This window comes from Pseudorca crassidens, chromosome 3 (assembly GCF_039906515.1).
Source record: "Pseudorca crassidens isolate mPseCra1 chromosome 3, mPseCra1.hap1, whole genome shotgun sequence".
NCBI classification, from domain to species: domain Eukaryota; kingdom Metazoa; phylum Chordata; class Mammalia; order Artiodactyla; family Delphinidae; genus Pseudorca; species Pseudorca crassidens.
The window spans coordinates 112919903-112931319 of NC_090298.1; the positions used below are offsets into that span (position 1 = coordinate 112919903).

An 11417-nucleotide genomic window follows, 5' to 3' on the forward strand; every position below is an offset into this window, starting at 1 on the left:
CCTCTTGAAGAGAAGGAGCAAAATCTCCCATGCCAGCCCCACAGTCTAGCCTATGCGCCTGCAGATCTTTTCCTCTACTGGGCAGGGTTTGGAGAGGGGCAGGGGTCAGGACGCTGGGGCAGAAAGAACTCAGCCTGTAGCCTGACGGTGTTGGCTCAGCTCCGACTTTGCCACTTGCTGGCTGCACGGTTCTTTGCCGTCTCCAAGCTCCAGGTTCACATCTGCAGAGTGGGCATAAGCTTTCCTCTTCTCCAGGAAGACTGAGGATTTGCTGGAATCCTCAGGCGGGACCCGCACATTTTAGCTGCTCTGGAAGTGATTGTTTTGATGATGATGATTGGCCCAGAGAGGAATTCGGGACCCAGAAAAGGCATGAGGTCTTTGCCCTTAGAAACTGTTTATTCTCCATGGAGCTGGAAACAGCTCCTTTCCTACCTGGGAGCGGGTATTTGGAGAACCCAGGCACCTAAACCTGCTTTTGGCTTTTCTTTCAGGATAAATATGCCATTCTAGGACAAGTACAATACATTAAGCCAAAGCTTCCACTGAGTGACTTCTTCAGAAACATGCCTGGCACCTTATTGTCAAGGAATGCAGTTAAGGCTTGTTTGTAAAACTACAATGCATGTATTTCTTTGTATTTAGAAACCTGAATTTAACAATCTATGTATCTATATCTATCACTTTTTCCCCTGAGTGTATTGAGCTTTTTCAAAAATGAAGGTTTCAAGTTTCTGAAAACCAAGCTGATTCTACCAGAATAGGGTAGAAAACGGGGACCGCCCAACTCATGAAAATCTTCCACCGACCGTTTCTGAACTTGCAGGAACAGTGTTGCGATGTGGAGGAGAAAAGGGATCCAACGTTTCTTCCGGGGATTAAAAGTGAGTCCAAAATTGCAAGAACTTAGGAGAAAAAGGCTCTTGTTGAGTTTCCCTTTGAATGACCGAGCTGCTTTCTCTCTGAGCGCTAAGTGTTGAGATGCAGCGTCCTTACTGCCTAGAAACCCAACAAAGACTGGCTTGGTGGCTGCTTTGAGGTTCCTGTTCCATGTAGAATTTTAACCATGAAAAGACACAAAGATTGGTTTCTTCTGAGTCCTTAACTGAATACCACAAAGGGGGACAATTAGTGGGGAGCTGGGCTACTATCTCCCACCGGCTGTGCTGCTGCCATTTGGAGCCTTGGGCCCCACATCCCAGAGCCATGTGGGGTACACCCCAGCCCTTCTCCATCTCCAGGGTTTAGAAATGTGCCACAGATGTAGCCGTCCAGGTGTGGAGAGTGCTGGGCTCCAGAGAGACCATGTGCCGTGGAGTGGAGAGAATGGATTGTTATTTAGTTTTGTAGCCACTTTCACTTGCTAGAGGTCCTAATATGTAAAATGGGATACTTCCTGGATTGAAGACCTGCCATTAGGATAAGGTGAGATAATCATAGATAGTGTTGGCATGGAGTAAGGGTGCAATCATGGTAGTCATTTATGCAATACTGTTATCCCCATTCCAGGCTTTATGGCACAGATACCCTCTGCCCGACTTTCAAAGCCCCCCAGACCATTCCCAGCTCTGTATCCTCTGATTTGACTGAGCAGGTTTCCATGATTTCTCCTGTTCATCTTCCTGTTACCTGTGTGGATAAGGGGCCATGTCCCTGACTAGAAGCACACCTCTTAATCTCTCAGAGCCCAGCTTTCATAGAAATAAAGGACTGTAACATCTGCCCCTGGGGATCACTGTAAGGGCTAATGTAGACAATGGAAACAGTACCTAACACAGTGCCTGATCCCTGGTAGGTGCTGAATAAAGGCTCTTTCCTTTGCCACCACCTGGAACATGAGCTGGAAAGGACAGTTAACTGTACAAAGCAGCTCCGACACAGGCTATGTGCTGCCCATACATGTAACTCAGGTGAACTTCTCAATGCCTCATCTGTTCATGGAGTGTAACATAGTGGGTATGTGTGTGGACTTTGGACTTGGACTCCAGGGTTCAAATCCTTCATCTGTCACTTTTACTAAAAAGTTACACATTCCTCCAAGCTTTCGATAACTCACCTTTAAAAGGGTTTGCAAAAAAGTATCTAGGGGTTCCCTGGTGGCGCAGTGGTTGAGAGTCCGCCTGCCGATGCAGGGGACACAGGTTCGTGCCCTGGTCCGGGAAGATGCCACATGCCGCGGAGCGGCTGGGCCGTGAGCCATGGCCACTGAGCCTGCGCGTCCGGAGCCTGTGCTCTGCAACGGGAGAGGTCACAACAGTGAGAGGCCCGCGTACTGAAAGAAAAAAAGAAAAAAATGTACCTAACATTTAAATTGTTTTAGGATTAAAATTACATGAAGTATGTATAAATACATAGCCCATAATAAGAACCGAATAAATTATTGTTGGCCTTCAATGAATGTTTGAATAAATATTTCTAGAGTTGGCATATGAATAGCTTGTCAAGCTATGTATATTTAGTGAAATCAATGTACCATAACATACTCAATTGTATCTTAACCTTTTGAGTATGCTTTCACTTTTACTTCTTTACTTTCACCTGTAGTAAATAAAGCTGCAGTGAACATCTCCATACAAATATTAATTTCCTTGACCGGAATTCTTCTCTTAGAAATGGGATTATTGGCTTAAAGGGTTTATTCAGCAGTTCCAGAGGATATTTTCATTTTACCATACAGGCTGCAAAGAGATATTTAACAATACAAAACGCTCAGAAAATGTATATTATACTCAGCAGTCATGTCTTTTTGATCTTTTGGTGGGCATCTTTCTTCCATGTTAGCTTTTCATTTTAGCTAGGTTGAAAAATCCATGGCTTTAAAATTTATTATAGTATGTAATTATTTCAGTTTTTAATTCAATAGAGCTATTCATAGTTATTTGTAATTTTAAGACTTATCACGTACAAAATTAATGTAAGCGTTATTTATTTTATGCAACTGGACCTTGTTTTTTTTTTTTTCCTTTTTTGCCCTTATTAACGTGTTATGTCTCTTGATACAAGTGACAGAGACTTGACTCTAACTAGATTAAGCAAAACCAGAATAAGTTGGCTCCCGTAACTGGGAAGGGAGGGCGGGTACAATTTCAGGCAAAGCTGGACGCAGGGGCTAACCCCTGTGGTCGTAGACCTGTTCCTCTGTTTCTCTGCTTTGATTCCTTCTGTGTGTTGGCTGTATTCTCAGGCAGGTTTTCTTCAGAGGATCCCAAAGATGACCTCTGATGCCGTGAGACCACATCCTTATGACTTGTGATCAAAGAGAAGAGAAGCCTGTTTCTTCACCTTCCACCTAGTAAATCTTGTTAAGGCCCCGATTGGCTTTCTTGGGTCTTGTGTTCATATCTCAGCCAATCAGTGTGCTGGGGAGGAGAATGCTGGGCTCTGATTGGCCATTCTGCGTCATTTACACCCATTCCCTACTCCTGGGGTCAGGTGGGGGTGGGTATCATGATGTGCAGGCCCTCAGGCTTTACAGGTTGGGGCAGGGGCTTCCGAAGGAAAAGAGCGGGACGCTGTTACTGAGCAAGTGGTTACGTTAAGCAGCATGCAAGGTGTGAAGTAACCACAAGATGGCGCTTTCGATCTTTCGCCTTCACGTGGCCGTTGGGCCCAGACGGTCCTTCCCTGGGTCTGTCTTCCTGTCGCTTAACCCACAGAGATATGGGTTCCACAGTGGAACTCCTGCTTGATGGTTTTCAGAAGAATTGAGGCGTTGCCGCCCGTAGGAAAAGGAATGGGCCTAGTAGGGGTTGTATGCCATGAGGTGGGGGGGAAAAGTGGTGCGGTGTGGACGGAACTGATTCAACACCCAGATGGGGGGTTGGCTCCAGTGGTGGTGTTTGGTTATTTTCTATTAAGCTTCTTGTCTTTAACCAGACTCCTCAGTACAAAAGTTCTGTGAGTTCGCTTGAGAATCTGTTTTATGAAAAAGACTGAGTTAGTTAGGAATTTGGCTATCCTCTCAAGAGCACGTGAGAAATCTCCAGCTAGAGGCTTCCTGAACCTTCTCCGTCCCAACACGTAGCCCCCTGCATTGAGGAGGCCAGCTGTGCGGTGGGAGAGTGGGGGCACACTGGGAGGGCCCACTGCTGGGCTCAGGGGTGGACAGGGGCGTGGGGAGACGCAGGGGCGTGGGGAGACGCAGGGCCGTTCCTCCCAGTCTGCTTTCCCATGACTTGGGTGAGTGAATGTCCCGATCTTAGGGCCAGCATGGTCCTGGGGGCTAGGGACCCAGAACTTTCTGGTCATGTGTGGACATTATATCCTATATAATGGATATATAGGATATAATGAGGGCTCGGCTCCAAGAAGCATTCTCTGTCACGCTAGCCCCCAGGAACCACAGTGACCCTATCCCTTGTTTTCCCTCCCCTATTAGTCATAAAACACCTACTCAGTGCCAGGTACTTGCTGGGGGCTGGGGATTCAGAGACAAAACCTATTCACTATTGTCACAGATCCCACAGCCTATTGGAGAGACGGCCGTTCAGCGTGGAAATGCGGAGGGTGTAGTGAGATAGTGCGGCTCCGAGAGGCCTAGGTTGAAATCCTGGCTTGGCTGTTTGGTAAGTGGATAATGTTAGGCAGGTGATGGAGTTTCCACCAGACTTTTCTTGTTTGTAAAGTGGGGATGATTGTATAGACATCAATGCCTATTTCATAGAGTTGGTGTGAAGAGTGAGTGAGAACACGTGTAAGGCACCTTGCCCTGAGCTTCACACAGGGAGATGCGCTGATCTCTTTGATTTTCTTATCTTGAATGGGACGTGCAAATGTTTCAAAGTTGAGAGGCAGAATTAACACACTGGGTGATAAAATGTGAGCCAGACTCTCCCCGAAGGTTTGGAGTGCTAGGGAAGAAATCGGTGAGACTAAATAATTAATTGGGACAGATGTAAAGTGGTGGGCTCGGGTTCGAAAGATCAGCTGCCCAAACCCGAGGATGGAATGCGGTTCTGTGTGGCTTGACACTCTGCTCTTGTATGATGAGGCCTCGGGGATCATTTAAATGCCTGCCTAACGGATGTGATGACGTGGCTAAGAACAGTAGCACAAATACGACGTCCTGACAAAGGAAATGAGCCACAGCCATGCAGGAAGTGGTTTGGGGAGGGTGGGTGCCCTGGATGGCAAAGGACCCAAAAGCCATCACCTGGAATGACTGAGTGGACGGACAGCTTTAGCCCGGAGAGGGTCAGATGTGTCACAGCGTGGGCCCTGCTTTCCAAAAACATCAAGTGTTGGCATCTGAAAAAGGTCTTGTGCTTCCTCTGTGTTGCTCCAGAGACAGAAGCCTCTTTTAGGGTCCTGATTTAAGGATGAATTTTAAAACTTTTTAGCACTTGGACTTTTCCAAGCATAGAGTGAGCTGCTTTACGAGTTGTGAGGCTCCTGTTACTAAAACGTTCAAGCAGCCTCTGGAGGCCCTATCTGGGATGATCTAAGGCAGGAATTACTCACACAGGTCCAAGGAACCATAAGGATTACTTCAGAGGAATATAAGAATTTCCTGAAATTGTTTGCAAGACAGTCCATGCATTTCTTTCAGGGAAAAGTAGACAGAGCATTCATCAGCTTTTTAAGGGGACCCAGTGTCCAAAAGCACTTAAAAAATTCACAACTTCAAAGAAGTTTGGATACAAGGTTAGAATAGATTCTAAGGTGTTTTCCCTCTGGGATTTGAGAGTCTTTGGATTGTTAAATATGTTCTTGTAACATGAAATTGTTGTTATTATTATTGGCTGTCATTTATTATGTGCTTTGTATATGCCACACGAAGTTTTACATATTCTACTTGAATTATCTCATCTAGTATTTTTTAAAAATTCTTTGAGATTACACACTGTTATTACATCTATTTTACAAGTGACGAAACTGAGGCATGGGAATTTGCCCAGGCTCACAGAAGGTTCCAACTTCCCTGGATAGATATGTGCCCCAAGTTTGGCCCTTTTATGCCTCATAGATGTGATGTTACTCCAAGTAGGTCCACACAGGGTACAAAACTACAGTGTTCCCTTGGATATTTTAAAGGCGGGATGATAATAGTAAGCAGCTATTGATTCCATGTATCAACTGCTTACTTTCTGTGTTGAGACATTTATCTCATTTAATGCTCACAGTAGCCCTATAAAGTTGGGACTAAGATAAATTAAGGGGTTGGGAGAAATGAAGTATGGTCACTCAGCTTTTAAGGAGAGGAGCCAGGGTTTGAAAGAGCCTGTATGGCTCACAGCCTGCATTCTCAGCTCTGTAGATATCGGGGATGGACACTGGGCTGGGGCCTGGGCCTCTTCTGTGTATCTGTCCCAGGAAGAGCTCTTTGAATACACTTGGGGGAAGTGCAGAAAATCCCTTAGTAGCTGAGGTGAGTCAGCTCACATAGAGTGGCAGCTGGACATATCCTGAAACCTCAGAGCAGGAAGCCAGCCCAAGGGCTGAACATGGAGAAGACAACAGTCAGTGAGCCTCAAGAGCTCAGGTGCCCCCCCAGAGCTGCCCAGGCTTCAGGTGGCTCAGTGAGGCTGAGGCTTTAGCATGTCCTGCGTCTTGGGACTCTGCCCTCTCTCCCACCCTAGCTCCTCCCAGGTTCAGGGAAGGGAGCAAGTCAGCAGCCTTGTGGTGGGAAAGCATTCCAGACTTGCCCAAAGCCGGCATTCGAAGGGGTCATGTGTTTGGGACTGACATAGGGGGAGGGAGTTGCACCTTTGGGTCTCCATGGCTTTCCCCAATCTTCCTGATGTGCTTCGGCCCTCCCCAGGCTCCCAGGAGAATAAGATGTCAAAGGTCCATATCCCATTACTACTCCTCTGATGTAGCTAATCCCCCCCACCCCCAACTTATAGCACATGCCAACCAAATTGCCAAGGAAAGGTATTCCTCAGTCCTCTGGGAAGTACAGCTGCTTGGTTGACTTTTGTTCTCCTGAAACCAGAATCTGATACTTTAATTGTCTGGGGAATACCATGTGGATAGACACACAGAGAGGGGGACAAGGATTTTTATTTGGGGCTTTATTCAACAGATGGGACTCCAAAGTGCCATGTGCCCCCCAGTAAACAGTCCATGGGCGTAAGCTCCAAGCTTTGTCTAGCAGGGGAGGGAGGCCAGGGTGGAACAGGGAAACCAGGAGATGGCCCAGGAAGATTCTATACAGTGCTCTGTGGACTTCAAGGGTCACCATTACTTCCGAAAGGCCCACACTCAGATTGTCCAAGGGGAGAAGTTGACTAATCATTTCTTAGACGCCACACAGTCCTGCACCCTAGCACTCTCCTGCTAGGCCTGTAAGTGGGGTGATCATATAATTTATTAACCACACTAGAACTCTTTTAAGAGCATGGAAGGGAACCCTCTTCATAGTTACCCTGGGACAACTGTCCTAGACCTGGATTATCCCAGGAAACCAGGACATATGGTCACCCTACCTAGGAGTGTCCAAACCAAGACTTAACCCTGCCCGAGACCACTTGGCCACTCTGTGACCTTGGACAAGTTACTCAGCTTCAGTAAGCCTGAGGTTCTTCATCTGTAAAATGGGACTCACCACAGAGTTTGTTGAGAAAGCACTCAATAAATATTGGTTGTGGTGGTGGTTATTATTTTTATTAAACTTTATTGCCCCTCAAAGTATGGGGAATCAGCAGGGCTGGTATCTTAGCAGCTGTAAAGGAATTGAAAGATGTTCTTTCTGTCATAAGTTTCTTGGTTTATAATACTTCGTGGCTTTACTGATGCAAGTACTTAACTCCAGTCTGTCTTTGCAGGCCATTATTTCAGGGGGACAAAAGCCTTTATAATGTAGAGATGATACCTGTGTGAGGGCTGCTTTCAAAGAAGCAATGGGTTGGAAGAAAGAGCCTGTTGCTTCACCTTCCGTTTTGTTCCTGGGGAAATAACCTTGAATATTAGATGAGCGTCTCACCTGCATCTAATTAGACATCCTACTACTGTTCCCAGAATATCAACTCTCTTCATTGTGAAACAGGCTAATTATTTTAAATCCAGCTTTGAATTCATTTTTTTAAACCAACTTCCTGATGGTTTCAACTTGTTTCTAACCAAAACGTTGAATTGAATTTGATATTATAGTCATTTTGCTTGTTCAGCGTATTTGGCGGTGGCTGGAAGAATCTCTGGCTGCTTCTACTTAAGCCGAATTCGTGTGTATCAGATGTGGGGCAGAGCAGTGATTCCACAGTTGTGGGGACGGCTTTGCTTTGTTGGATGAGTGGGAGAAGGCCTAGGGGAGCATGTGTGGCTGTAGTCTTCAGTTTCTGAAAGACAAAATGAGGCATACCCAAAACAAACCTGGCCACGCTGGTGGGCCATGGGGCCCAAGTTCACTAGATGATCAATATCTACTCAATAAACAGTAGGTGAGGCCTGGGTGAGGGCACAGCAGTCTCCTGTGGGCCGGGGTCGGCAGGACCTCTAAGACAGTGCATCCTTTGGGGGCAGAAGCCCTGCTCAGAACCCTCCAGACGTGAGGGTTCAAATTCTGTGTCTACTACCTGCTAGCTTTGTGAATGTGGGCAATGTGTATTCACGTTGCTAAGCCTCGGTTTCCTCATCTGTAAAGTGGAGCTAAAGGACAGGTCACCCCCCCCCCCCAGCCACCCCACCACTTCCCACCCCCGGCCCCTGCTGTGGTTGTTACCAGGATTCCATGGGATGAGGCATTTAAGGGTCTCAGCACAGGGTCTGGCTCACAGTAAGTAAGGACTATACCAGTCCCTGTTGTCACTGTTCTCACACAGCTTCGGGGAACTCGGAGGGCCCTTGGCTGAGGTCCGTTGGCTCTTTGCTGCCCTCTGGTGGTGTGGCTCAGCATGGCCTGGCGTGGAGGAAGCTGGGAGATGTTACCTCCAGAGAAAAGAAAATTGCTTTAGGTTTTATTGCTTCCTTAACGACCTCCAAGATTATCTATTCAACTTTTCAAAAGGGGAGGACAAGGGAGGGCTCTAAAAGCAGTATGGTGTCTTCCTCGGGGGGAGGGTGAGCAGAAAAGCTGTGGTGGGCTTCCTTGCCAGTGAGGCTGTGGAGGCCCCAGCCATGGTTCCCTGGCAGGCTGGGCGGGAGGCGAAGAAGGAGAGGAAGGGAGATGGATGAGCTGGGAGCGGAGGTTGGAGCTGTGCCTGGTTTCCCTGGATATTCAGCTGGGGCATGGCTGGTATTTCTGAGGCCCCTCTGAATTCCCTCACATTCTCCACTTCCGGCCCTGGCGCTCTCTGTTTCTGCTGGCCTGTCTCATCGCATATGGACACAGGGAGCCACGGGCCACGTCAGGGACAGGATGGAATCAGGACTTCCTGTCATTGCCTAAGAACAACTTACAATTTGCCATGAGCTCTCTCCAGACTGATAGGTCTTGGTCAGGGGTCGCCCCTTCCGAGACTGGGTGAGGTGCCTCTTTGGGGTGTCCCCAGAGCCTGCTGTGTGGCCCTCTGGCTTAGTGTTAGACCGACAGGCAATTTCAGGCAGTGTCTTCATCTCCCTTTGGACTGGGAGTTTCCGGAGGGGTCGTCCCCAGCATCCAGCAGTGTGCCACATATAGCAAATGCTTCATGATGGAACAGTGGCTGGGTCACGAATGACGAACTCTGCCCTTGAAGATGAGGGACGGCGCCTCACCAGCCTTCATTCCCTGTGGTGGCCAGCACAGGGCTTTGCATGTAGTGGTGGCTCAGTGAATGAGTGCAGAAAGTACGTTCTCTGGGAGCTCCTTACGACGAAGATTAATTCATGGTGTTTGAGTACGTCCTAAGCACTATCATAGGTTCCAGGGGGTTTTTGCAAAGAAGTGTAAGGCATAGTGCCTGGCTTCTTAGAACATATCTTATTAGCTGTTCAAGTTAAAATAAAGGTGTTAAATTATAGTACAAGTCATGTAATAACTCAGGGCTCAACTGGGCCATCCAGATGGGTGTTAGAGTTGATACCTGAGCTATAGGGCCGGTGCCGTGGGCTTGTGATGTGAGAGTTGCACAGAGCCCTGTGCTGGGGCTTCATGCTCTGCTGTTGCCATCTTGAAGTTCTTAAAATTTGAACAGAGGGCCTTGCATCTTTAATTTGCACCACACCTTGCGATTATGTAGCTGGTCCTGACCCCAGTTATGTAGGTGGTCCTGGCTGCAGGTCCAAGGTGACCAGGAAAAGCTTCATGGTGGAGATTTGGCCGGGTGAAGATGAGCAGCAGAGCTGGGCTGGAACTCTCTGAGGATGTGTCCGTCCCTGTGTTGAGTCTGGGGCAATACTGCGTACCTGCTCAGGACCTGCCTGTGGGAAGAGTCGGGGGTCAGGGACCTCCTGGCTTTTGGATCCCAAAGCATGCCTGTCTGTGAGGAAGTGGTGGCTCTGAAGATGGGGCCCACATGGGGCCTGGTCCGCCCGTGCACAAAGGAGCATGTTCACCCCTTCCCAGGGAGGCCTGGAAGAGCTACTTGGAAAAGCGGCCTGGCCTTGTTTGCTACACTAGAGTTACTCTCCTTTCTGGAATGTGGTGGGTGGACACTCATAGGGCTGCTGGGAAGCCCAGAGGAGAAACACAACGGGAAGCAGTTCTGTAAGCGGGAAAAGGGGCATCTTCCCTGGAGCCAAGCATAGTTCCTGGCACTGCAGGGCCCTCTCCTGGTGAAGTGTTGGGGCTGAGAACCCACTCTTAGTGGTCCGGCTAGTGCTTGTCTATTGGAGGACAGGGTCCAGGTCGTCCAGGAAGCATAGCCAGCCTTTGTTCTCCCAGGGCACACAGCCTCTATTGGGGATGAGACGTTTACACACAAGACCTCCACTCCTGCTTTCCGACACACCGGGGCTCGAAGTCCAGCTCTCCTTCTACTTACCGTCTGCGTCTCTCGTGCAAATTGGGTCCTTTGTCTGGGCATTTACAACACAGCCCTGCCGGGAGGGTGCAGAGTGAGCAGCACGGCAAGTGCCCGGGTCAGTGCCTGGCACACTGTAGGGGGACATTGTTACTAAGAATCCAATCTGTGTCTTGGGAGGTCAGAGAGGGAGGGGACTCACAGGCCAGCAGGGCTGGAGGAGGAGGTGCTGCTAGAGCCACAGCTGGGATAGAGGAGAGCCCTGAGCGAGGGCGCGTAGCGCGCCCAGAGTGAGTGGAGGGTGAAGCCTGCAACTCAGCGAGCAGCATAGAGAATCCTCCGCCCCCTGCCGTGGTGTCGGCAGATGGGGAGGCCTTTGCGTTGTCACGGCCAGGTGTGGGGAGGGTGAGGGGGCTGGGGGGAGGGCAGGGGGATCCTTCAGCCGAGTTCCTTACGGTGGCTCGCCCTGGTGAGGCCCCAGCAAGGTATGCTGATCTGGGGCCAAGCAGGGGTCAGGGTTCCCGGCGGAGAGGGGCCCGGCCTCTGCTCTTCCCTGCCCTGGAATGTGCCCTCACGCTGGGGCTCTCCTTTCTGTCT

General features: G+C 48.9%; 1 long non-coding RNA gene across 1 annotated transcript; it reads right to left on the reverse strand.

Moving 5' to 3' along the window:
• Positions 1–7017: 7017 nt before the first annotated feature.
• Positions 7018–11200, reverse strand: LOC137220809 (uncharacterized). The gene is made up of 3 exons (XR_010941803.1): positions 9337–11200; positions 8660–8865; positions 7018–8276 (listed from the first exon to the last, which is right to left on the reverse strand). It is a non-coding gene; the product is annotated as an uncharacterized lncRNA (long non-coding RNA).
• Positions 11201–11417: the final 217 nt, after the last annotated feature.